This window comes from Cervus canadensis, chromosome 15, assembly GCF_019320065.1.
Source record: "Cervus canadensis isolate Bull #8, Minnesota chromosome 15, ASM1932006v1, whole genome shotgun sequence".
NCBI lineage: Eukaryota > Metazoa > Chordata > Mammalia > Artiodactyla > Cervidae > Cervus > Cervus canadensis.
Genome location: NC_057400.1, coordinates 67,785,099 through 67,812,915, shown reverse-complemented (window position 1 = coordinate 67,812,915; position 27,817 = coordinate 67,785,099). Strand labels below are relative to the sequence as shown.

Genomic DNA, 27,817 nt, shown 5'->3' with positions numbered 1-27,817 from the left:
CTGGAGAGGGTGTACAGAAAAGAGAATCCTCTTACACTGTTGGTGGGAATGGTAATTGGTACAGCCACTATGGAAAACAGTATGGAGGTTTCTTAACAAAAGCTACCATATGATCTAGCTACTCTGCTTCTGGGCATATATCCAGAGAAAACTCTAATTCAAAAAGACACATGTACCCCAATGTTCAAAGCAGCACTCTTCACAAAAGTCAAGATATGGAAGCTACCTAAATGTCCACTGACACGTGAGCAGACAGAAAGCGGGTGATAAGGGAAGTCCGAGACGGAGGGGGTGTGCATACACATAGCTGACTCACTTTGTCACAGAGCAGAAATTAACAAAACATTGTGAAGCACTTACACACCAATACAACTTAAAAAAATAAAATAAAAAGAAGATGTAGTACACACACACAGGACTGAGCCAGAAAAAATAAAATAATGCCATTTGCAATAACATGGATAGACCTAGAGATTATCCTACCAAGTGAAATAAGTCAGAGAAAGACAATGTATGATATTACTCATATGTGGAATTTAAAAAATGACACAAATGAACTTATTAACAAAACAGAAATAGACTCACGGACACAGAAAACAAATTTATGGTTATCAAAAGGAAAATAGCAAGACGGAGAGAAAATTAGGAATTTGGGATGAGCAGATACAAACTATTATATATAATACAGGTAAACAACAAGGTCCTACTGTACAACACAAGGAACTATATATTCAGTATCTTATAATAACCTATAATGGAAAAGATATGAAAAAGAATATATATGTATATAACTTGATCACTTTGCTATACACCAGAAACTAATACAATATAAATCAACTATACTTCAAATAAAAAAATTCTTATCTGAAATAATATTTAATTCCCTGGTTTATCTCATCTTCTGAAATATGCAAAACTAGATTAAACGAAAGCTTTTTTAAAAAATTGTGCACTTATTTAACCAAAAACTTGAGGGGTGGGGTCAAGATGGCAGAGTAGGAGGATACAGAGCTCACCTCCCCCTACTAACACATCAAAAATACATCTACGTGTGGAGCAATTCTCACTGAAAACAAACTGGAGACTGGCATTAAGACTCTTACACAACCAAAGGTGTAAGGAAGATGCACATGAAACTGAACAGCATGAGAAGGGAAGCAAGTCTGTGCAGTTGCCCTCGCCTTCTGAGAGCGGGCACAGAAGAGGAAAGAGTACACAGGCCCAGAGGGCCTTCCTGGGGAATCATCGGTTTGAACCACTTACTGGGCTCCCTATCCCTGGTGTCCAACCCCGGGAAGGTGTCCCTCTAGGTCGTCTGAAAACCAGTGGGACTGACAGGGCTCTAAGAAACCTAGCCTCCACTCATGAAGAGTGAGCTTACTCCTGAAATAGGACAGAGGAAGCAGGTCTCTGGCCCGTTTCCCACAATCACCCCAGCACACACCTTGGACAAGCCGAGCAGCCACTCTGGCTTGGGCTCATCCCGTGGCACCGCTCCACACTATAACAAGGGCTGCCTTAGCCAACGGACGTGCACAGTTGCAGGGGACCGGGGTGGCTTGGATCTGGGGCAGCGTCCAAACAGGTCAGGGGCAATCGTTGCTGGCGCTTGCAAAGGAGGTGGACTGGGACAGGCCGGAACTCTGACTGGTAATAGGGCATCCGTGGTGTGCGCCCAGCCCACACAGAGCATCTGCCCTGGCCCCGCCCGCTCCACAGCAGAGCTCCACATTAGGGCAAGGGCTGCCCTGGCTGTGGAGAATGTAGCTGTAGAGGGTGGAGCCGGCTCAGGCCCGATGCAGCATCTGAACAGGGAAAGGCAACCACGGTGGGTGCTCACAGCAGTCTGGTCCTCTAAAATGGTGCCAGAACCACCAGGGCATGCACCCCGATCCATGACAAGTGCCCACACGTGCCCCTTTTGCTTCAGCCCCCCTCGAGGGCAAGTGTGCCAATGCTGGGACGGGGAGCACACATACTCAGAGAAAACAGAGCCAGCTCAGACCTGATCCTCAGGCCTTGTATTCCAGCAACATGGAACCTGATCTCATCCACAATCAGGTGGTACTGGGCACCGGGCAGAGGAGAAGCCCCAGCTCACACCTGACTCTGGTTCTAGCCCATCTGTCTCTATCCCTAGACCCAAGAAAGGTGAAAGCTGCCAGCACTCCATGGAGGAAGATGTAATCGTGTCCATATAAAATCCAGCTCTTCTACCAAAGGCACCTGGTACTGACTAGGGATGCCCCAACACAGACACCCCTACAAGACTGCAATAGGTACCTGTTTCACCAAGTTTCATAGAGACAGAGAAAATTAAGCAAAATAACAAGACAGAAGAATTTGCTTCACATGAAAGAACAAGACAAAATCCATGAAAAAAAACAACTAATGACACAGGTAAATAATTTACTAAATAAAGAATTCAAGGCATTACTAATTAGAATGCTAATCGGACTTGGGAAAAGAACAGATGAACACAGTGAGAACTTTAACAAGGAACTAAAAAAAAAAAATCAGAACTGAATACAATAACAAGTGAAAAATACAGCAGAAAGAAATAACAGACTTGGTGATACAGAAGAACACATTTTAAGTGGTATGGAAGACAAAATAATAGAAATCACCCAATCAGAAGAACAAAAAGAAAAACAAATTTTAAAAAATGGGACGAGTTTAAGGGACCTCTAGGACAACACCAAACATATTAACATTTGCTTATAGGGTCCAAGAAGGAGGAGAGAGAAAGGGGTCGAAAATATATTTGAAGAAGTTACAGCTGAAATTTTCCCAAACCTGAAGAAGAGATATCCAAGGACAGAAAGCATAGAGGGTTCCAAACAAAATGAACCCAAACAGAGGTACATCAAGACATATCATAATTAAAATGGGAAAGGTTAAACATAAAGGGAGAATTCTAAAGGCAGCAAGTGAACCCTCATAAGGCTCACTGGATTTTTCTTCTGTAGAAACTTTGTAAGCAATCAGGGATTGGCATGATATATTAAAGTGTTGAAAGGAAAAAACCTACCACCTAGATATATTACTCAGGAAGATTATCATTTAAAATTGAAGGAGAGATAAAGAACTTCTCAGACAAGCAAAAGCTGAAAGAGTTCATCATAAACTCCTAAAAACGACCCTAAAAGATACGCTAAAAGACAGTTTCTAAGAAAAAGGAAAGGTTACAACAAGAAAAACAAAAATCTATAGGAAACGTAAAATCCTACTAGATAAATATAGGGGATTCCCTGGCAGTCCAGAGGTTAGGACTTGGCACTTTCACCACCGAGGGCCCGGATTCAATCCCTGGCTGGGGAGCTAAGATCCCACAAGCTATATGGTGCAGTCAACAACAAAAAAAGAAAAGAAACTCCAAAACCAAAACAAAAAAATCCACAAAAACAAATACATAGTAAAGGCTATAGATCAACCACTTACATGACGTGCACTCATCTGCAAGAACACCAAAATTGCAATTACCTGCTGAACAATCATCAACGGGATAATGCTGGAACCCACCAAAAAAAGATACCCTACATCCGAGAGCAAAGGAGAAGCAACAAGACAGTGAGGGAGGCAGCTGCATTTAAAATCAAACCCCATAGCTGCCAGAGACTCTTGGAGGGCACAAACAAAACCTCGTGTGCACCAGGACGCAGGGGAAGGAGCCGCAACCCCCCGGGACTGACAGACCTACTCGTGAGTACGAGGGTCTCCTGCATAGGCATGAGTCAACAGTGGTAGGCCGCAGGGACGGGGCTCTGGCAGCAGCAGTCCTGGGAGGTGACACGTGTGGGCTAAGTCCTCCTGGAGGAGGTCGCCGTCAGCCCCACCACAGAACCGCCAGGTGGACAATCACAAAAGTGAAAGCGAAAGTGAAGTTGCTCAGTCATGTTCAACTCTCTGCAACCCTGTGGACAGCAGCCCAGCAGGCTTCTCCGCCCATGGGCTTTTCCAGGCAAGAACACTGAAGTGGACTGCCATTTCCTTCTCCAGGGGCTCTTCCCTACCCAGGGATCGAATTCAGATGTCCGGCATTGTAGACAGACACCACCTGAGCCACAGGGAAGCCCGATCCACAAACTGGAGAACAATTATCTCTGGGGGAGGCATAGGTCAGCAGTGGCCTGCCACAGATCAGGGACACTGACAACAGCAGTCATGGGAGGCACAGTGGGCAGGCAAAAGCCCTTTTGGAGAAGGTCACCATTACCCCTGTAACCGTTTGGCCTCAGGCCAAACTACAGGGAGGGAACACAACCCCACCCATCAGCAGAAAATTGGATTTAAGATTTACTGAACACAGTCCTACCCACCAGGGCAAGACCCAGTCTTCCCCATGGCCAGTTCCTCCCATCAGGAAGCTCACACAAGAGGGTAGACAGAATGAAAACCACAATCACAGCAAACTAACCAAGTTGATCACATGGATCACAACTTTGTGTAGCCTAAAGAAACTATGAGCCATGCTGTGTAGGCACCCAAGACGGACAAGTTATGTGGAGCATTCCCACAAAACACGGTCCACGGGAGAAGGCAATGGCAAACTGCCTCAAAGTTCTTGTCTTGAGAACCCCATAAACAATATGAAAAGGCAAAAAGACAGGACACTGAAAGATAACTCCCCAGGTCAGCAGGAGCCCAATATGTTATTGGAGAAGAATGAAGAAATAACTACAGAAAGAATGAAGAGACTAAGCCAAAGGAAAAACAACACCCAGTTGTGGATGTGACTGGTGATGGAAGCAAAGTCCGATGCTGTAAAGAACAACACTGCATGGGAAGCTGGTCCACGAATCAAGGCAAACTGGAAGTGGTCAAACAGGAGATGGCAAGACTGAACACTGACACTTTCGGAATCAGTGAACTAAAATGGACTGGAATGGGGGAATTTTTTTTTCCATTTATTTTTAATAGTTGGAGGCTAATTACTTTACAATATTACAGTGCGGAATGGGGGAATTTAATTCAGAGGACCGTTATATCTACTCCTGTGGGTAAAATCTTTTAGAAGAAATGGGAGTAGCCCTCAGAGTCAACAAAAGAATCTGAAATGCAGTACTTGGATGCAACCTCAAAAATGAGAATGATCTCTGTTCATTTCCAAGGCAAACCATTCAATATCACAGTAATCCAAGTCTATGCCCTAAACACTAATGCTGAAGAAGCTGAAGTTGAATGGTTCTATGGAGACCTACAAGACCTTCTATAACTAACACCAAACAAAGATGTCACAAAAAAAGATGCCCTTTTCATATTAAGGGACTGGAATGCAAAAGGAGGAATTGAAGAGAAACCTGGAGCAACAGGCAAGTTTGGCCTTAGAGTACAAAATGAAGCAGAGCAAAGGTTAACAGAGTTTTGACAAAAGAATGCACTGGTCTCAGCAAACACCCTCTTCCAACAACATAAGAGATGACTCTACACATGGACAACCACCAGATGGTCAATATCAAAATTGGGTTGATTATATTCTTTGCAGCCAAAGAAGGAGAAGCTCTATACAGTCAGCAAAAACAAGACCGGGAGCTGACTATGGCTCAGATCAAGAACTCCTTATTGCAAAATTCAGACTTAAATTGAAGAAAGGAGGCAAAACCACTAGGCCATTCAGTGGTTCTATGACTTAGAATTGACAAATAAATTGAAGGGATTACAACTGAGAGACAGTCCCTGAAAAACTATAAACAGAGGTTTGTAATACTGTACAGGAGGCAGTTATCAAAACCATACCAAAGAAAGTGAGATGCAAAAGGGCAAAATCATACTCTTAGGAGGCCTTACAAACAGCCGAGAAAAGAAGAGAAGCAAAAGGCAAGAGAGAAAAGGAAAGATATACCTATCTGAATGCAGAGTTCCAAAATGAGAGACAAAAAAAGCCTTAAGTGAACAATGCAAAGAAATAGAGGAACAGAATGGGAAGAGATCTCTTCAAGAAAATTAGAGATACCTAGGGAACATTTCATGCAAAGATGGGCTCAATAAAAGACAGAAATGGTATGGACCTAACAGAAGCAAAAGATATTAAGAAGAGGTGGCAAAAATACACAGAAGCACTGTACAAAAAAAGCTCTTAAAGACCCAGATAAGCATGATGGTGTGATCACTCAGCTAGTCAGACATCCTGGAGTGCAAAGTCAAGTGGGCCTTAGGAAGCATTACTAGGAACAAAGCTAGTGGAGGTGATGGAATTGCAGCTGAGCTATTTCAAATCCTAAAAGATGCTGCTGTGAAAGTGCTACACTCAATATGCCAGCAAACTTGGAAAACTCAGCAACACAACTGCACTCTTTTCACATGCTAGCAAGGTAACACTCAAAATCCTCCAAACGAGGCTTCAACAGTATGTGAACTGAGAACTTCCAGATGTTCAAGATGGATTTAGGAAAGGCAGAGGTACTAGAGATCAAATTGCCAACATCCCTTGGATCACAGAAAAAGCAAAGCAATTCCAGAAAAACATCTACTTCTGCTTCATTGACTATGCTAAACCCTTTGACTATGTGGATCACAACAAACCGTAGAAAATTCAAGAGATGGGAATACCAGACCGCCTTACCTGCCTCCTGAGAAATCTGTATGTAAGTCAAGAAGCAAGAGTTAGAACCAGACATGGGGAAACGAACTGATTCAAACTGAGAAAGGAGTACGTCAAGGCTGTATATTGTCACCCTGCTTTATTTAACTTTTATGCAGAGCACGTCATGAGAAACGCCGGGCTGGAGGAACCACAAGCTGGAATGAACACTGCTGGGAGAAGTATCGACAAATTCAGAAAAGCACATGGTCCTTCCCTTGTAGCTCAGCTCGTAAAGAATCCGCCTGCAATGCGGGAGTCCTGGGTTGGGAAGATCCCCTGGATGCAGATGATACCACCCTAAGGGCACATAGCGAAGAGGAACTAAAGAACCTCCTGATGATGGTGAAAAAGGAGAGTGAAAAAGCTGGCTTAAGACTCAACATTCAAAAAGCAAAAATCATGGCATCCAGTCCCATCACCTCATGGCAAGCAAATGAGGAAAAAAATAGAGCGACAGGCTTTTATTTTCCTGGGCTTCTAAATCACTGTGACAGGTGATGGCAGCCATGAAATTAAAAGATGCTTGCTCCTTGGAAGAAAAGCCATGACAAACCTAGGCAGCATAATAAAAAGCAAAGATATCACTTTGCTGACAAAGGGCCATATAATCAAAGCTATGGTTTCCTAGTCGTCATGTACAGATGTGAGAGTTGGACATCTGAGATCTGAGAAGTAATGCTTTCAAACTGTGGTGCTGGAGAAGACTCTTGAGAGTCCCTTGAACAGCAAGGAGAACAAATTAGTCAATCCTAACGGAAGGCAATCCTGAATATTCATTAGAAGGAACTGATCCTGAAAATCAGGCTCCAATACTTTGGCCTACTGATGCAAAGAGCAAACTCACTGGAAAAGACCCTGATGCTGAGAAAGACAAAAAAATTTTAAATCAACTATAACTACATACAGGATATGGGATAAAAATGAAGATGTAAAGTATGACATAAAAAAACAGAAAATGTGGGAGAAAGGAGTAAAAAAATGTAGATCATTTACAATGTGTTTGAACCTAAATGATTACCAGTTTAAAACTAGTAGATATGGCTACAGGTCAACATATATAAACCCCATGGTGGTTACCAAACTGAAAGCTGCACTAGAAGTTTCCTGGTGGCCTAGTTGTTAGGATTCCAGTCTTCACTGCCACAGCCCAGGTTCAGTCCCTGGCTGGGCAACAGATCCCACAAGTTATTAGGTGCAGCGAGAAAAAAGAAAAAATATATAGGGTGGCTGACTGAAATAAAAAACAGGATCTAACAACATGCTGCTTAAAAGCGACTCACCTCAGAGCTAAAGACCCACATAAGCTTAAAGTGAGGGTATGGAGAAAGATATGTCAAGCAAATAATGACAAGAAAGCTGGGGGAATAATACTCATATCAAAAAACATTTTAACACAAAATCTATAACAAAAGACAAATAATAAAGGAATCAATATAAAAACAGGGTTTAACACTCATTAACATATATGCCCCTAATATAGGAACACCTCAATACATAAACATTAACATATATAATTGGAGGGGGAAATGGCAACCCACTCCAATATTCCTGTCTAAAAATCCCATGAACAGAAGAGCCTGGCAGGCTACAGTCCATGTGGTTACAAAGAGTCAAACATGATTGACCAACTAAGCACAGACACAACATATATAAATGGACAGACTGACAATGATATAATAGTAGGGGACTTTAAGAGCCCACTTACACCAATCATCTAGAAAATAAATCAATAAGGAAATAGTATTGGGTTGGCCAAAAAGCTCCTTCTTCTTCTTTCTTTAAGTAAAAAAAAAAAAAAAGACACATTTTTCATTTTCACCAAGAAATGAACAATGTATTCACTGTTTTGTTCCACTACCTTCTGCCATTTTTCAGGCAACTTCATAATTTCATCTTTCTTAAACTTCTTATCTTTGAACAAAGAACTGTTCCAAGTGCCTTTTACAATCTACCAGTGAACTGAAACTTTTTTCATTAAGAGAATTTGTAAAGACCAAAACAAATGGAAACCTGAAGGTGCAGTGTCTGCGAAACATGGCAGATGAATCAGAACTCCCTAGGCAAGCTGTAACAGTTTTGCCTGGTGATCAAATAAACATGGTCTTGTGTTATTCTTGGTTATTCAATGCCAAAGAATGCTCAAACTACCGCAAATTGCACTCATCTCACACGCTAGTAAAGTAATGCTCAAAATTCGCCAAGCCAGGATTCAGCAACATGTGAACCGTGAAATCCCAAAAGTTCAAGCTGGTTTTAGAAAAGGCAGAGGAAGCAGAGATCAAATTGCCAACATCCGCTGGATCATCAAAAAAGCAAGAGAGTTCCAGAAAAACATCTATTTCTGCTTTATTGACTATGCCAAAGCCTTTCACTGTGTGGATCACAATAAACTGTGGAAAATTCTGAAAGAGATGGGAATACCAGACCATCCGTCCTGCCTCTTGAGAAACCTATATGCAGGTCAGGAAGCAACAGTTAGAACTGGACATGGAACAACAGACTGGTTCCAAATAGGAAAAGGAGTACATCAAGGCTGTATATTGTCACCCTGCTTATTTAACTTATATGCAGAATACATCATGAGAAATGCTGGGCTGGAAGAAGCACAAGCTGGAATCACGATTGCTGGGAGAAATATCAATAACCTCAGATATGCAGATGACACCACCCTTATGGCAGAAAGTGAAGAAGAACTAAAAAGCCTCTTGAAAGTGAAAGAGGAGAGTGAAAAAGTTGGCTTAAAGCTCAACATTCAGAAAACTAAGATCATGGCATCCGGTCCCATCACTTCATGGGAAGTAGATGGGGAAACAGTGGAAACAGTGTCAGACTTTATTTCTTTGGGCTCCAAAATCACTGCAGATGGTGATTGCAGCCATGAAATTAAAAGATGCTTATTCCTTGGAAGGAAAGTTATGACCAACCTAGATAGCATATTGAAAAGCAGAGACATTACTTTGCCAACAAAGGTCCGTCTAGTCAAGGCTATGGTTTTTCCAGTGGTCATGTATGGATGTGAGAGTTGGACTGTGAAGAAAGCTGAGTGCCAAAGAATTGATGCTTTTGAACTATGGTGTTGGAGAAGACTCTTGAGAGTCCCTTGGACTGAAAGGAGATCCAACCAGTCCATCCTAAAGGAGATCAGTCCTGGGTGTTCACTGGAAGGACTGATGCTGAAACTGAAACTCCAACACTTTGGCTACCTCATGTGAAGAGCTGCCTCACTGGAAAAGACCCTGATGCTGGGAGGGGTTGGGGGCAGGAGGAGAAGGGGACAACAGAGGATGAGAATGGCTGGATGGCATCACCGACTCTATGGATATGAGTTTGGGTAAACTCCAGGAGTTGGTGATGGACAGGGAGGCCTGGAGTGCTGCGATTCATGGGGTAGGAAACAGTCGGACACAACTGAGCAACTGAAATGAACTGAACTGTGTTATTCTGATGGAAGACTATGTATTCTCTGTTGACTGATTCTGGACACCATATACACAACACACTCTTTGGCTGAAGACTGGCCTTTGGTGTGGTTGGTGGTGGTTTATTTCACTTGCCCCACGGTCTCTTCTGTTCCACATTACTGTACAACATCCACTTTTCATCATCTGTCACAAATCGTTTTAAAAACGGAACATTTTCATATGTGGAAATGTGGTCAAGAAGGTTTTTTATTTTGCTTTGGAATGCAAACATCAAAATAACAAGCTGGTGCAAATGGTATTCAATGTTGATCTGGATATTCTTTGTATGATGGCTATCTCCTGCATTGAATAACACTGATTGTTCTCAGTTAATGTCTCAATTTGATTGCTGCCAATCTCAACTGGCCTACCCAACTGTAGAGCATTGTTTAGTGAGAAATCTCCAGCACAAAACTTTACAAACCACTTTTGACATGTTTAATCAGTCACAACACCTTTCCCACACACTGCACAAATCTTTTTTTGCGTTTCAGTTATGTTTTATCTTTTTTGAAACAAAGCATAATATGCTGAAAATGTTGCTTTTTTCTCCCATCTTGAATATTAAAATGGTTATACAAAAATTCACCAATATTAATAAGCTTTTTAAAAACTGCAAGCTGATAAGACTCAAAGATTTAAGAGAAAGAAATAAGAAAAAAATTTAAGATAACAGAAGTTATATTAAACATTTTTCCTGACCACAACAGTATGAAACTAGAAATCCATTATAGAAAGAAAATGGGGAAAATGCAAACCACATGAAGACTAAACCACATGTTACTAAAAATCCAACAGATCAATGAAGAAACTAAAAAAGAAATCAGAAAACACCTCGAGGCAAATGAAAATAAAAAAACAATTCTCCAAAATCTACCCAATACAGCAAAAGCAGTTTACACTAATACAGGCCTATCTCAAGAAATAAAAAAATCTCCAATGAACAATCCAAACTACCATCTAAAGGAATTAGAAAAAAGAAGAACAAGCAAAACCCAAATCAGCAGAAAGAATGCAATAACAACACTCAGAGAGGAAATAAAGAATCCCAAGAAAACAATAAAAAGATCAATGAAATAGAAAATTGTTTTCTTAAAAACATATACAAAATTGATAAGCCTTCAGCCAGATTCATCAATATAATGAGATTTCAAATAAATAAAACTAGAAAACGAAAGAAGAGAAACAACAAGAGATAAAACATACACACACATAAGAAAATAGAGATACCAAAAAAAAAAAAAGCCACACATAAGAAAATATTGTAAACAGTTATATACCAACAAATCAGACATCCTACAAGGATAAATTTCTAGAAACATATAATTTCCCAAAACTGAACCAGGAAAAAACAGACAATCTAAACAGACTGATCACTAGTAATGAAACTGAATTTATAATAAAAAAAAACTCCCAAAAACTTCCAGGGCCAAAGAACCTCACAGGTGAATTCTACCAAACATATAAAGAAGAAATAATACCTATCCTCTCAAACTATTCCAAAATACTGAAGAGGAGGGAACACTCCCAAATTCATTTTACAAGGCCTCTGTTAGCCAGATACTATAAAAATAAAATTATAAGCTAATATCTCTGATGAATACAGATATAAAAATCCTCAACAAAACACTAGCAAACCAAATTCAACAGTATATGAAAAAGGATAATACACCGTGATGAAGTGGGATTTATTCCAGGGATGCAAGGATGGTTCGACACCTGTAAATCAATCTATGTGATATACCACATTAACAAAAGGATAAAAATCACGTGACAACAGACACAGAAAAAGCATTTTGACAAAACTGAACAACCATTCATGATAAAAACTCTCATCAAAGCTGGTATAGAGGGGATTTATATTAAGATAATAAAGACCATTGATGACAAATCCACAGCTAATATCATGCTCAAAGAATTTACACAAGGATTCCAAATCTTGCCATTTCTATTTAACATAGTATTGGAAGTGCTAACCACAGCAATCAAGCAACAATAAGATGACCTGATATTGTAGACAGAAAACCCTAACGTCTCCACCAAGAAACTAGCAGGAGTAATAGATGAATACATTAAACTTGAAGGATACAAGATTAATACACAGAAATCTGTTGGTAATAATGAAACAACTAATAATAATAACTAATAATTAACTATCAGAAAAAGAAAATAAGAAAACAGTCCTATTTAAAATTGCATCAGAAACACCCAGGAGTGGCTTCTGGTTCAAGATGGCAGAGTAGAACATGCACTCATCTCCTCCTGTGAGAGCACCAAAATTGCAACTAGCTACTGAACAACCATCAACAGGAGGATACTGGAACCCACCAAAAAAAGACAGCCTAAGTCCAAAGACAAAGAAGAAGCTGCAGCTAGATGGTAGGAGGGGTGCAATCACAATAAAGTCAAATCCCATACCGGCCAGGTGGGTGACTCACAGACTGGAAAACAGTAATAGTGAAGAAATGCTCACACTGCTGTGAACGTTCTGGACCCCACGTCAGATTTCCCAGCCTGGGGATCTGACAAAGGGACTGGGAATTCCCAGGGAATCTGACCTTAAGAGCCAAGGGATTTGATTATAGGACTTCCAGAGGACTGGGGGAAACAGACTCCAGTCTTGGAGGGCACAAACAAAATTCTGCATGCACCAATACCCAGAGGACAGGAGTACCAACCCCACAGGAAACTGAACCAAAACAACCTGATGGCGTTGGAGGCCTCCTATGGAGGCATGGGTCGGCAGGGGCTTACCACAGGGACAGGGGCACGAGAAAGTCCCCCTTGGTATAAACCCTTTTGGAGTTTGCCATTAACCCTACCACAGAGCCTGCAGACCCCAGGGCTAGGTTGACTAGGCCAAACAAGCGCCAGGGAGGGAGTGCAACTCCACCCATCTGCAGATAATTGGATTAAAGCTCTACTAATCAAGGCCCTGCCCACCAGAGCAAGATCCAATTTTTCCCATCACCAGCTTCCCATCAAGAAGCTTACACAAGCCTCTTAGCCTTAGCCATCAGAGGGCAGACAGAAGCAGCAAGAAGAAGCACAGTGTCACAGAGGCTAACACAAAAACCATTATTACAGAAAGTTAATCACGATGAAAAAGCAGGAAGTTATGTCCCAGATAAGGGACAAGATAAAACCCCAGAAAAACAACTAGATGAAGTGGAGATAGGCAATCTTCCAGAAAAAGAACTCAGAATAATGACAGTGAAGATGACTCAAGATCTCAAGAAAAAAATGGAGGCAAAGACTGAGAAGTTGCAATAAATGTTACCCAACACCTAGAAGAACTAAAGAACAGAAATGAATAATACACTAAAAGGAATCAATAGCAGAATAATGGAGGCAGAAGAATGCCTGGGGGACAGAATGGTGGAAATCACTGCCACAGAACAGAATATATAAAAAAGAATGAAAATAAATGAAGACAGCCTAAGAGACCTCTGGGACAACATAAAATGCTGTCCAACCAACATTCACATTATATGGGTCTCAGAAGGAGAAGAGAGAGAAAGGACCTGAGAAAAATTCTGAAGAGACAATAGCTGAAAACTTAGTCAACCAAGTCCAGGAAACACAGAGAGTCCCAGGAAGGATAAACCCAAGGAGGAACACACCAAGACACATAGTAATCAAACTGACAGAAATTAAAGACAGATATAAAACATTAAAAGTGACAAGGGAAAAATGACAAATAACATACAAGGGAACTCCCATCAGGCTATCAGTTGATTTCTCAACAGAAACTACAAGCCAGAAGGGAATGGCATGATAAATTTAAAGTGATGAAAGGGAAGAACCTATAACCAAGAATACTCTACCAGCAAGACTCTCCTTCAGATTTGATGGAAAAATCAAAAGCTTTCCAGACAAGCAAAAGTTAAGAGAATTCAGCACCACCAAACAAGCTTTACAACAAACGCTAAAGGAACTTCTCTAGGCAGGAAACACAAGAGAAGGAAAGATCCTACAGAAAATAAACCTAAAACAATTAAGAAAATGGTAACAGGACCATACATATCAATCATTACCTTAAATGGAAATAGACTATATACAGCAACCAAAAGACATAGACCAGCTGGGTAGATGAAAACATGTGCATGTATGGATTTCCACTTTTCACATCACTTTACTTAACTCCTCCAAATTGTATGTAATTACTTTATATTGTTAAGTTTATCATGTTCCCATTAAGGCATGCAATTGCAATTATCTTTTATTTTTTCTCTGGATATTGATTGTGAAAGCTGATAAACATCTTTTACTACTGTGATTATGTAACTGTTATTCACTTAATACCATTGTATCATGACTGGTCAACAGAAAAATAAAAGAGCTCTATATCACCAAAACTAGAATCTAACAGAAAAAACCTGCAATCACTTTTTAAAATCGAGATGCATATCAGAATTTCTTGAAAGTTTTTGAAAAATACAAACGCTCAGGTATTGTTATTTTCTCCAGAGTTCCAAATATGTTTCTAATGAGCAGTCATGCTTAAAAACAATTGGATTCTATAATAGTCTTTTATCTAGTTTTTTCACTTTTTCTATTTCATATTCAGTGCTCCCATTTCACTTAGTTTATGTTCTCCAGTTTCTCCAATTGGAAAAATTTCTCCAATTTCTCTCTTTTTTTATTCTTTCTCAAGCATTTATCAAGTGTAGTAGAAAAGCTTTTGTATAAATACAAATATGCATAATATATATTTTAAAAAACTTAACAAATTTTTGCCTTACTAAAAAAAAATGACATTTGATTCCACTTGTTTGACTTAGTATGAATAGAATGCTAGATTTCTAATTAATAGGTAGATAAGCAACAAGTAACAAAGGTTTACTGTATACCATAGGAACTATAGTCAATATCTTGTAATAACCTATGATAGAAAATAATTTCAAAAATAATGTTGCTTTTTTGTATAATCAAATCACCTTGCTGGGCACCTGAAACATTGTAAGTCAACTCTACTTCAATAAAACATATATATTTAAAGGTTAAAAAAAATACCTAGGAATAAGGAATAGAACTACCATATGACCAGCAATCCCACTACTGGGCATATACCCTTAGAAAACCATAACTGAAAAAGATACATGTACCCCAGTGTATACTGCAGCACTATTTACAATAGCCAGGACATGGAAGCTGCTGATGAATGGATAAATAAGCTGTGGTGCATATACACACTGGAATATATTATTCAGCCTTAAAAAGGAACGAATTTGAGTCAGTTCTAGTGAGGCAGATGAACCTACAGCAGGTTATACAGAGTGAAGTAAGTCAGAAAGAGAAAAACAAATACTGTATATTAACACACGTATATGGAAACTATAAAAATGGTACTGATGAGCCTATGTGCAGGGCAGGAACAGAGACTCAGACATAGAAACAGACTTCTGGACACAATGGAGGAAGGAAAATGTCGGGTAAATTGAGAGACTAGCCTTGAAATATACACACTACCATATGTAAAACAGACAGCTAATGGGAAGTCTCTATCTAACACAGGGAGCTCAGCCTGGGGCTCTGTGACAACCTAGACAGATAAGACAGGGTAGCAGTAGGAGGGAAGTTCAGGAGGGAAGGGGCATATGTATACCCATGGCTGATTCACGTTGGTGCATGACAGAAACCAACATGACACTGTAAAGCAACTATCCTCCAATAAAAAATAAATAAATTTTAAAAAATAGCTAGGAATAAACTTAGCCAAGGAGGTGAAAGATCTATATTCTGAAAACTATTAATATAAAACAGTGAAAGAAATTAAAGATACAAAGAAATGGAAAGATATATTGTATCCATGGGTTGAAAAAATAGTATTGTTAAAATGTACATCCTACCCAAAGCAATCTACACCCTTAATGCCATTTCTGTCAAAATACCCCAGGACATTTTTCAAAGAACTACTACAAATAATCCTAGAATTTATATGAAACCATGAAAGCTCCTAAAGGATCAAAGCAATCTTGAGAAAAAAGAACAAAGCTGGAGGTATCATACTCTGACTTCAGACTATACTACAAATCTTCAGTAATAGTATGTGTGGTACTGACACAAAACAGTATGTGTAATTGTTGCTGTTTAGTCGCTAAGTCATGTCTGAGTCTTTGCAACCCCGTAAAGCTGCAGCCCACCAGGCTCCTCAGACCATGGGATATCCCAGGCAATAACACTGGAGTGGGTTGCCATTTCCTTCTCCAGGTGATCTTCCTGACCCAGGGACTGAACCCACATCTCCTGCATTGGCAGGCGGATTCTTTACCTCTGAGACATCAGGGAAGCACATTGTACGTACAGTACTGGCACAAAAAAACAGGCACATATATCAGTTAAATAGAATAGAGCCTAGAAATAAATTCAGATAGTTATGGCCAATTAATGACAAAGAAGGCAAGAACATACAACGGAGAAACAACAGTCTCTTCAGTAAGTGGTACTTTGAAAACGAACAGCTACATGTAAAAGAATGAAATTAGAGTATTTTCTCACACCATTTACAAAAATAACCTCGAAATGGATTAAAGATCTAAATATAAGACTAGAAACCATAAAACATCTAGAAATTGTGGGCGTAACACTGTAAGATAAATCATAGCAATATTTTTTTTAGAGTATCTCCTAAGGCAAAGGTAATAAAAGCAAAAATAAATGAGACCTAAATAAACTTAAAATATTTTGCATGGCAAAGGAAATCATTACTAGAACAAAATGGTAGAAAAATAGGAGAAAATATTTGAAATAATAATACCAATAAGGGGTTAACATCAAAAATACAGAAACAGCTCATACAACTGAATATCAAAAACAACTCACCTGGTTAAAAAGTGAGCCTAAGACCGAACAGACATTTTTCCAAAGAAAATATATAGATGGCTATGAGGCATGTGAAAAGATGCTCAACTGTGCTTAATCATTAAGAGCAATGCAAATCAAAACATAAGTTATCAACTTAAGAATGGCTATCATATGAGTGCAAATAACAAACTGGCAAGGATGTGAAGAGACGTGAAACCTAATACACTGTTGGCAGAAATGTCAACTGGTGCAGCCAATTGACTATGGAAATATACGGTGACAATATACTATGGAAAATAGTATAGACATTCCTCAAAAACCTAAAAGTACATTATGATCCTGCAATTTCACTCCTGAGTATATACCTGAAGGAAAAAAATAACACTAAGTCTAAAAGATACATGCACCCCAATAATCACAGCAGCGTTATTTACAGCTGCCAAAATATGGAAGCAACCTAAGCATCCAACCACATATGTATGTATGGAAAAGATGTGAAGTGAAGTGAAGTGAAAGTCGCTTAATCATGTCCAACTCTTTGAGACCCCACGGACTATGAAGTCCATGGAATTCTCTAGGCCAGAATACTGGAGTGGGTAGCCATTTCCCTTCTCCAGGGGATCTTCACAACCCAGGGATTGAACCCAGGTCTCCCACATTGCAGGCAGATTCTTTACCAGCTGAGCCACAAGGGAAGCCCATAAAAAAGATGCAGTGTATACATAAAACAGAATACTACTCAGTCACAAAAAAGAATGAAATTCTGCCATTTGCAACAACATGTATGGACCTAGAGGGTACTATGTTTAGTGAAATAAATTAGAGAAAGACAAATATTGTATGATTTCACTTATATGTTGAATCTAAAACACAACAAATGAATGAATACGATAAAAAAAGATTCACAGATGTAGAGAACAAAATACTGATTACTAACTGGGCTAGGGGCAAGATAGGAGTAGAGGAATGAGCTACAAGCTGCTTTGTATAAAAGAAATAAACTACAAGAATATATTATACAGCACAGGGAATGTAACCAGTATTTTTTACAATAACTCAATGAAGTATAATCTAGAAAATTATTTAATCACTACACTGTACATCTGAAACTAATATTATAAATCAACAATATTTCAATAAAAGAAGGAAAAACTCAAATAAAGGTATAAAAATTATACCGCTTAAATATCAGGTTAATAATTAGCTTTTGTCCGGAAAAAACCCATGAAATTAGTACTGGATGCTTTTTCAAGGCCATATACCTTAAGTCAGTATTTTTCAAACACTAAGCAACTTCTACAATGACCAGTTACCAGCTAATCCAGACTTAATAAATCAATCTCATGTCATTCTAATGAATGTACAGCAGGGTTGAGACACAAAGCACTGAAAAGCCAAAGAATCAATTTAGATACGGCTTCTCAAACGTGCCACGACTGAAATTTATCGTGGGGGCTGCCAGTGCATTTCAAGATGTGCACCTGGATCCCTTACTCTCCCTACTAGATGCAGCCAGCAGCCAACCCAGTTGTGACGATCAAAAATGCCTCCAGACACTGTCATATGTTCCAGGGTGGCAAGGGAGGGGCCATCGTTGGTTGATAATCAGTGATTCAGTATACCGCAACTAGCATTAGAAAAAAAAAAACAAAACTAAAATACAAACAGACTAAATGATAACAAAGTACATCACACATAATAAGTATATTTTTTGTTTTGATTGGATTTGTATAACCTAGGTTGCTATGTAAAATGTTATTTCTTACTGTTAATCAGAATCAAAACACCTGAAAGTTGCTGCAAAGGTGTAGCAACTGACCTACTGTGACCTACTCTGATGTGCATTCATCACAAACGGCAGAAACACAAATGGCAATCATGAAGGAAATATAAGACTTAGAAAGCCTAGCTTAAAATCATGAATTCCAGGAAAAGAAAAAGAAACAAATGCAGATGTATTTAAATAAATAATAGAAGAAAATTTTTCTTGAGTTAAAGGTTTGAGTGCAGATTTCAAGAGCTTATAGCCATTACAAATAGGAATCAAAAAAAAACTAAAAGACACCACATTCCACTGGAGGTCCTAAATTTTAAGGAGAATGAAAAACTTCACAAAAACTTCAGAAAGAGTAAGTTCTTTATTCGGAAAGACTAACATTAAATTTGCTATCTATAATACTAGAAGACAGACAATCTCAAACTACTGAGGGGTAATTAAGAAATTTATACCCAGGCAAGATAAATATGATATGCATATGGGCAAAACATAGACTATTCTACACTTGCAGAGATTTGAAAGTATTACCCAAGTATATTTGATGAAAACAGTGGAGGAGGAACACTAACCAAATGACAACTACATCAAAACCAAAGAATTCATGATAAGAGAAGAAAATAAACAACGAGCAAAAAATCTTCAGACCTAAATATAAACAGAAGATGGCAATGTGGCTGGCATTTGAAATATAACTGTTAAATACACACTAATAAACATTCTTAAAATGTAAGTGATACAACGTAGGGGAAATCCTAACATAGCCTGGAACTCAATGTTTTAAAAGAAAAAATTCAATAATAGCAAACGAAGTAACAGACAAAGGATTAATCTCAAAAATATACAAGCAACTCCTGCAGCTCAATTCCAAAAAAATAAATGACCCAATCAAAAAATGGGCCACAAATCTAAAACAGACATTTCTCCAAAGAATACATACAGATGGCTAACAAACACATGAAAAGATGCTCAACATCACTCATTATCAGAGAAATGCAAATCAAAACCACAAGGAGGTACCATTACACGCCAGTCAGGATGGCTGCTATCAAAAAGTCTACAAGCAATAAATGCTGGAGAGGGTGTGGAGAAAAGGGAACCCTCTTACACTGTTGGTGGGAATGCAAACTAGTACAGCCGCTAAAAAACTGGAATTAGAACTGCCATATGACCCAGCAATCCCATTTCTGTGCATACACACCGAGGAAACCAGATCTGAAAGAGACACGTGCACCCCAATGTTCATCGCAGCACTGTTTATAATAGCCAGGACATGGAAGCAACCTAGATGCCCATCAGCAGACAAATGGATAAGGAAGCTGTGGTACATATACACCATGGAATATTACTCAGCCATTAAAAGAATTCATTCGAATCAGTTCTAATGAGATGGATGAAACTGGAGCCCATCATACAGAGTGAAGTAAGCCAGAAAGATAAAGACCAATACAGTATACTAACGCATATATATGGAACTTAGAAAGATGGTAACGGTAACCCTATATGCAAAACAGAAAAAGAGACACACATCTACAGAACAGAATTTTGGACTCTGTGGGAGAAGGCGAGGGTGGGATGTTTCGAGAGAACAGCATCGAAACATGTGTATTATCTAGGGTGAAACAGATCACCAGCCCAGGCTGGATGCAGGAGACAAGTGCCTGGACCTGGTGCACTGGGAAGACCCAGAGGAATCGGGTGGAGAGGGAGGTGGGAGCGGGGATCAGGATGGGGAATACATGTAAATCCATGGCTGATTCATGTCAATGTATGACAGAAACCACTACAATATTGTAAAGTAATTAGCCTCCAACTAATAAAAATAAATGGGAAAAAAAAAAGAAAAAAAGAAAAAAAAAGAAAAGAAAAAATTCTTAGTGATACTGGATAAAAGCTGGAGAAAAGGGTTAGGAATAAAAAAGATAAAAGCTTCCATGATCCTATTTAACTTTCACTATGGCTACCTCCTTTCCTCCAAATGCCCTTCCTTCCAGCACTCCAGCACATCAGACTTCTTTCCACCTCCCGGCTTTTGGACATGTGTTCTCTCCCCTACCCTTCGCACTGCTAACTCCTTTATCAAGCTTCAGATCTCAATCTAAGTAACACCCCTTAGAGAATCCATTCCTAAATGCCCTATCAAATGTTGCTGCTCCCAAAGTTAAATCATGTTTTATCTCTTCCTAGAGATTATCAATATTTGAAAAAACATGTGTCTGCCTCTTCTTTTAGAATACAAGTAGCATTAGAACAAGTTAGGGTTAGGGTCTGCCACATTTGTCATTATTTCTCTAGCAATTCAAACACTGACTAATAACCTGTAGGCATTTTATTTAAAATTTTTGAATGAACAACAAAAGAATGCATGAATGAATGAATGCACTGAAGAAAGAAAATAAACAAGGTAATATGAATAAACTTTGTATTTGTTTAAATTGTTTCTGCAGTTAAAGAATTACACATGGTATTTTTATAGTTTTTGAAAGGGAATTTACTAAAAGAAAAAAAACACACAAATAAAACAAGGTTGGGAAAAAGATCTTTGTGGAATAGGACCAGAGGAAAAGCCATATTTCTACTTGGCTCACACTTGATGTTTTTCTGCTTCTTTTCTCTTGATCAGGTGCATCATTAGCATATCGCAGTTAGTCTCCCTTATCAGTGGGTTCCACATCTGTAGATTCAAGCAACTACTGAGCCAAAATAGTTGGAAAAAAAAAATTCCATAAAGTTCCAAACAGCGAAACTTGAATTTGCTGCAACCAACGGCAACTATTTATATAGCTTTTACATTGTATTAGGTATTATAAATAATTTAGAGATGATTTAAAATGTATGGGAGGATGCGTGTAGGTTATATGCCAACTACCACACCATTTTACATAAGGGCCTTGAGCACCTGAGAATTCCGGTATCTGTAGGGTGCCCTGTAACCAATCCTCTGTGAGTACTGAGGGATGACTGTACAAACAATTTAAAGTGGGGTTTTCTGTTTTGGCTTCCCTCCAGGGTATTTTCTTGGCCTAAATGCAAGTCACTTTCACACACAGAACAGAAGCCCAGGAACACCAGAGTACTCCTCACTAGTAACACTGTGGTGCTGCTATTCTCTGCCTTAGGGAAGTAAAAATACCACTGCTAAATTCTGAGGTAAAGTTGACAGAGATCAAGGAGTGCACGCACCCAGCAATTAGAATAGGTATGCACTGTCTCCATTGCTAAAGAAAGGTCACACCCACACCAAAATTCACCTCACACCATATTCCAAGACCTCTTATGCCTTCTCATCTCACTCTGTGTTCTCCCTAGATATTTCCTCCACTCCCACAGCTTTAAATGCCACTCATATGCCGATAATTCTTTTCAGCAAAGCTGTAAGAAATACACTTCTATGAACCTCTAAAATGTAAAAAACAATATGCAAATTAAACTATGCTACAGTGCCCAAATAACCATCCCAGGCAACACAGAACTAGTCACACCAGCCTTTCATTGCTCTGAAATTTCTTTTAAAGAGCCTCATGGATAAGGCAATTTCCTTGGGTGTCTTGAATTTCAATGCTTGGCCTATGATGGCAATCCCTTTCTATTTAACATAGCTTTTTTCACTTGTGGCTATTTTGCCTTTTTAGGTCTCATAAAACACTTGTTTGGGAGGAAAATGCAAAATTGTTGCTTATCCCTGCAATCAATATACACAACTGCTTATCCAAAAGGGATTTCAGTTCAGTTCAGTCGCTCAGTCGTCTCTGACTCTTTGCGACCCCATGAACCGCAGCACGCCAGGCCTCCCTGGCCATCACCAACTCCCAGAGTCCACCCAAACACATGTCCATTGAGTCCGTGATGCCATCCAACCATCTCATCCTCTGTCGTCCCCTTCTCCTCCTGCCCTCAATCTTTCCCAGCATCAGGGTCTTTTCCAATGAGTCAGCTCTTCGCATCAGGTGGCCAAAGTATTGGAGTTTTAGACTCAACATCAGTCCTTCCGATGAACATCCAGGACTGATCTCCTTTAGGATGGACTGGTTGGATCTCCCTGCAGTCCAAGGGACTCTCAAGAGTCTTCTCCAACACCACAGTTCAAAAGCATCAATTCTTCAGCGCTCAGCTTTCTTCACAGTCCAACTCTCACATCCATACATGATCACTGGAAAAACCATAGCCTTGACTAGACGGACCTTTGTTGACAAAGTAATTGGGGAGGCCATTAATAATAAGCCAGAACCTGTTTTCTGAGATGTCAAAATGTGCATCTTATAATTAAGATATACGTATCTGAGACCTACAATACTCAACTTATATATAGGTCCTTATTCAAAATTATTACCTGGATACAAAATCACTACAAAGATACTTCAAATCACCACACCCAGATCTTTCTCCTGGCGTCTGATACTACATCTATCCTCCCTTTCCCATATAACATTGACATCAGTTTCCAAAAACAGGTACTCTATATTGAACTGACTCTTTCCTCTATATCTTACTACCAATATGATCTAAGTCACCTAGGCCCAGCCATTCTATGCCCAAAAGATCTCTCAAATTTATGTCACGTCCTTTCCTTCTCCTCAAACCTTAGTTCAAGATAGCATCTCTTACAGTAAGACATAAATTATGGTAGGAGTTATAACGTCTTGCTGGTTTATTTTGTAAACAGCATGATATCCATCCTCTACCTAAAAAGTTTCAGTGGCCCATCACTGGTTGCAAGAAGGGGTACAAACTCCTCCCATAACATAACAGGCCCTTCATAACCTAATATCCAAGCTACCATTTTCTAACTTCATCTCCTGCATTCATCATCTCCAAACATTCTCACAGAACTCTGATATGTCATTCTTTGTATACCAGTTTAATCTACCTTATTGGCTTTTCAGCTTTACTTCTTGTATTATTTTTAATGATACTTTTAGTTCTAGAATTTTCATTAGGTTCTTCCCTAGAATTCCATTTCTCTGCTGAAATTTTCCACCTTCTTATCAATTTTGACTATCTTTTTCTCTAAATCCTTTAATATGAAAGTTCTTGTTTCCTAATTCAAACATACACAAGTTTGTTTATATCAACTACTTTTTCTCTTGACTATGAATCCCATTTTCCTTTTTTCATGTCTCTCAATATTTTTATTTTTATGAGACATGATGTATAAAGGAACAACAGATACTGAAATAGATACTTCCCCCAGTGAAGGTAATTCATTTTCTCTAACAGCTAGAGTGAAGAGTAGATCTCTTCAAAAGGAGTTCATCTGGGTTGGAGTTGAGTAGCCCTATAGTTCCAGTTCCCTGGTGGCTCAGAGGGTAAAGCATCTGCCTTCAATACAGGAGACCTGGGTTCGATCCCTGGATGGGGAAGATCCCCTGGAGAAGGAAATGGCAACCCACTCCAGTATTCTTGCCTGGAAAACCCCATGGATGGAGAAGCCTGGTGGGCTACAGTCCATGGAGTCACAATGAGTCGGACATGACTGAGTGACTTCACTTTAGTTCCATTTCACTTCTGGTTTCAAATGTCTTGAAGATGGAATCAGGTCTCTTCCTATGGCAGGGCTTTGGGATTTAAGCACTGTAATCAACTTTAAGATACTTCTCTCTCTAGCTCAGTCCTAACTTTCTTCATCACTGCTTACTCAGCAAGAGTCATGATAAGATTTGGCTTCTCAGGTGAACTAGTATCTGAGGATCAATCCTATCCTCCAACCTGTCATGTCAGCTCCTGTGTAACTAATAAAGTTCAGCTGGTTTCTCTGAGGGCCATAAACTATCCCATCTAGCAGGCTCTCCACCACCTGCCGTGCCTCCAGGCTCAGTTAACGCTCTCAGGGACACCAGCAGCCACCAACTTCTTTGTGCCTAGGTGCGTCTAGGAAGGCACAAAGGTGCGTCTTGAACTTGGTTCATTTAACTTCTTTGTGACACAGTTTTCCAATGAATTTAAAAAAATACAACTTTTAAAATCATGTGTTTTCCCCTGTCATTACACAGAGAGCAGTCATCTCCTAAAATCTTCTACATCCATTCTTCTCTTATTGAAAGGTTATACTCCCTCCTCTTCTTACTGACCATCTTCAAACTGAAATATTATGTTTTCTGAAAAATTTGCTTACTGTCCTCTAGATAGCTGTCATTACCTCTTCACTCCTCTGTATTCTGTGAATTCCTTTCACTCACCTGTGTTCTCCACTAGCCTGGACAAATATAATGACATACACTGTAGCTGTGGACAGAGAGTGGTAAGGAGGTAGGCAGAAATCAGTACAGCAAGTATGTGTTTATGAAAGGAACAAGATGTATGTTGGCTTTTTAATATATGTTACGCATTGAAGACCACACTGTACCTAATCCATACATTAACTGATAATTTATTGCTTCACCAGCTAAAAACATTTTCTCTGAACAAATTGAACCAATAACCCAAGAATTATATACATATGTTCGAATAAAACTTAATGATGGAAAACTTTGCTGATTCCAAATGAAATGTATATCCTTAAAAAAATACCAAGCAATATTGGCCAATAGGGAGGAGGCCCTAGTATACTATCATATTTTACAAGAGAACTGCTCAGCTCTCTAACTTTAGCACATTCTATAAACACCAGAATTAAACTGCAGTCCTGTAATATGCTCCCTGTTATATTTTTACATGACCCTATGTTATGCCATAAGGCAGCTATTTATATTCCTAATGTAAAGAGGTATGGTTGCCTGAATAAATCAACATTTTCTTAAATTATTCAATGAATAAAGTTCTATTCTCAAGAAGAAAAAAACTTTTCAATACATACACAATCACACATACCAAGTTTTTACAAAGAACATGATGCTCTACTCTCATAACAGGGTAGGGAAAAGATACACCCTGATCAGAGTACTTTAAATATATTACTTCTGATATCTGAGAAATTCCTAAGGCAGAATTACTAAGAGGTGTTAAAACAATTTGTCTAGGAGGGTAAATCAATTTAGAAAGCTTAATGCTGATTATCTAGGGTAAAGGAAATAGAATCGATGACAGAAAAAAAAAGATATCAAAACAAGTCATTTAGTCAGAGTTCTTCGTAAAATAATTTAAAAGCTAGAAACTTATTTTTACATTTCTTGTTAATTTTTAAAATGTCTTAGAAGTGAACGGAAGGTAAAGGTAATTTAAAATGATATTCCATTAAACAAACCAATTAAATGATTAAATTAATCCATAAATTAAATACCTATATCTGGAAAAATCAGAACTGGGACCTCTAGTAAACAATACTTAAACATTTTAAAATATATTTTAAAGGGGTAATGCATTTTAAAATGCCTAAGAAAGATGCTGCTGTTAGCTGTCCCTCCGTCTACAGTTAGGTTATCTACAGGTATCACCATCCTATCAGATGATATGAGGAGTAACTGCTAAGCAAGGACATTCACACCACAGCAAATATTAATCTGTAAGAACCCTAAATGCACAGGTATTAATTAGGATGGCTGTACTGTAGTTTTATCTTACACAGAAAATATTTAAATGGAAGCTGAATGACAGCCGGTGGTGAAATGTGAGTCTGTGATTTAATCACTCAGAAACCATCAGCACTAAGGCAATATAAGTGTAAGAGGCTTTTGAAAGCGCTTGCAGATGTCTATAAGACGCCTACCTGGAGCAACAAGAAACTACGGGTTTGATTTTTTGTTGTTTATCCAGGCAATTGGTGGGGGGAAGTGAGTTACGAAGACAGTAACTACTTTCACAATTACTGACCTTCTAAGTAAGTAGTTTCTTATAACAGGAATATGCTAAGAAAATAAGGTTCATTTACTGATCATAGAAATTTCTTAATATGCCTACATGGTCTCACTAAAAGTAGAGAAGGCTTAGGTCAGCAAGAAAAAAAATGAATCAGCAAATGGGCAAAGATCAGAAGGATTCCATATTTAAGTACTGTTATTTCACAGTTCCCATGGAAATGAATACAGAAAAGCATGAGAAGTATGAGTGATGCAGAGGCACTGGTCATCCAGATTAGACTGGCTACTACTAAGATAAAAATACATACATTTAAGTTTTATAAGGTGACTAGATTACTTCAAAGTACTCCACAGGAGAGCCACTCAAATATCTCTTAATGGTTTCTTAGGAAACCATCTGAACTCCTAAGAACTGGGGTAAGAGCATTTCTGGATAGGGACCATATTAAAAAATGCCTTCTCTTTGTCTTTATTTTCAGTACATAAAAAAGAAAAGAATCACAATCTATTACTTCTAATTAAAGCATGCACAATGTAATACCTCAAATTAAATTGCTATTAGACTTGAGCTCATTTTTATTTACCAAATAAATGAGGGGGAAAAGTGTGTTTTCTTAAGGGCTCCTATTAACTCTTTGCTTTATGTAGATGAAAAAATATTAATTTATAATGAGCAAAAGTATAAATGAAGATTTATAAAATAAGAGAATGAGAAAATTTGGTATCAGTATTATGATATAAGAAAATAAATTCAATGAAGAAAGAAATCATTTGAAAAAAATCCAATAATTTAACATTAAAATTGGAGGGAAGAAACCACAGAAAAAAATATAGTGCTTTGATAAATTACAATGAGGGACCAAAAAATTAAAAATGAATTTACAACACAAATCGCAAGGACAACTAACAACAAAATACTCAACAACACAAGTCCTTTTTCAGATCTCATAATTCTTTTGCGCATGACTCTAAACAGGCCATATCTTTAATATTCTCTCAACTTTATGCATCCCATTACCAGAACTTAATAGCAAAAGATTAAAGTAGATATGTGAAACTCACACCTGAAGAGATGTTTTTCTCTAGAAGTAAATAGGTAGTTGTTCAGTCCCTAAGTCATGTCTTACTCTTTTGCAAACCCATGGACTGTAGCCCGCCAGGCTCCTCTGTCCGTGGGATTTCCCAGGCAAGAATACTGGAGTGGGTTGCCATTTCCTCCTCCAGGGGAACTTCCCAAACCAGGGATCAAACCATGTCTTCTGCATTGGCAGGTGGATTCTTTACTGGTGAACCACCAGGGAAGCCCAAAATAAGTAGGAGAGGAACTTAAAAAGATGTCAATTAAAATGTACTAACATTGTGTAAACGTATAAAATACTAATGAACTAAATTACAAATAGCAAGTATAATGTATTTATTTGCTTCAAATAATGTGAAACATTAGCAATGAGTTGATAAT

General features: G+C 38.7%; 1 protein-coding gene across 4 annotated transcripts in view; it reads right to left on the bottom strand.

The window, feature by feature from the left end:
* The window catches only part of PMS1 (PMS1 homolog 1, mismatch repair system component), a 105,938-nt gene that overhangs the window by 54,316 nt on the left and 23,805 nt on the right, over positions 1 to 27,817 (bottom strand). The gene's annotated exons all lie outside the window — the stretch shown is intronic.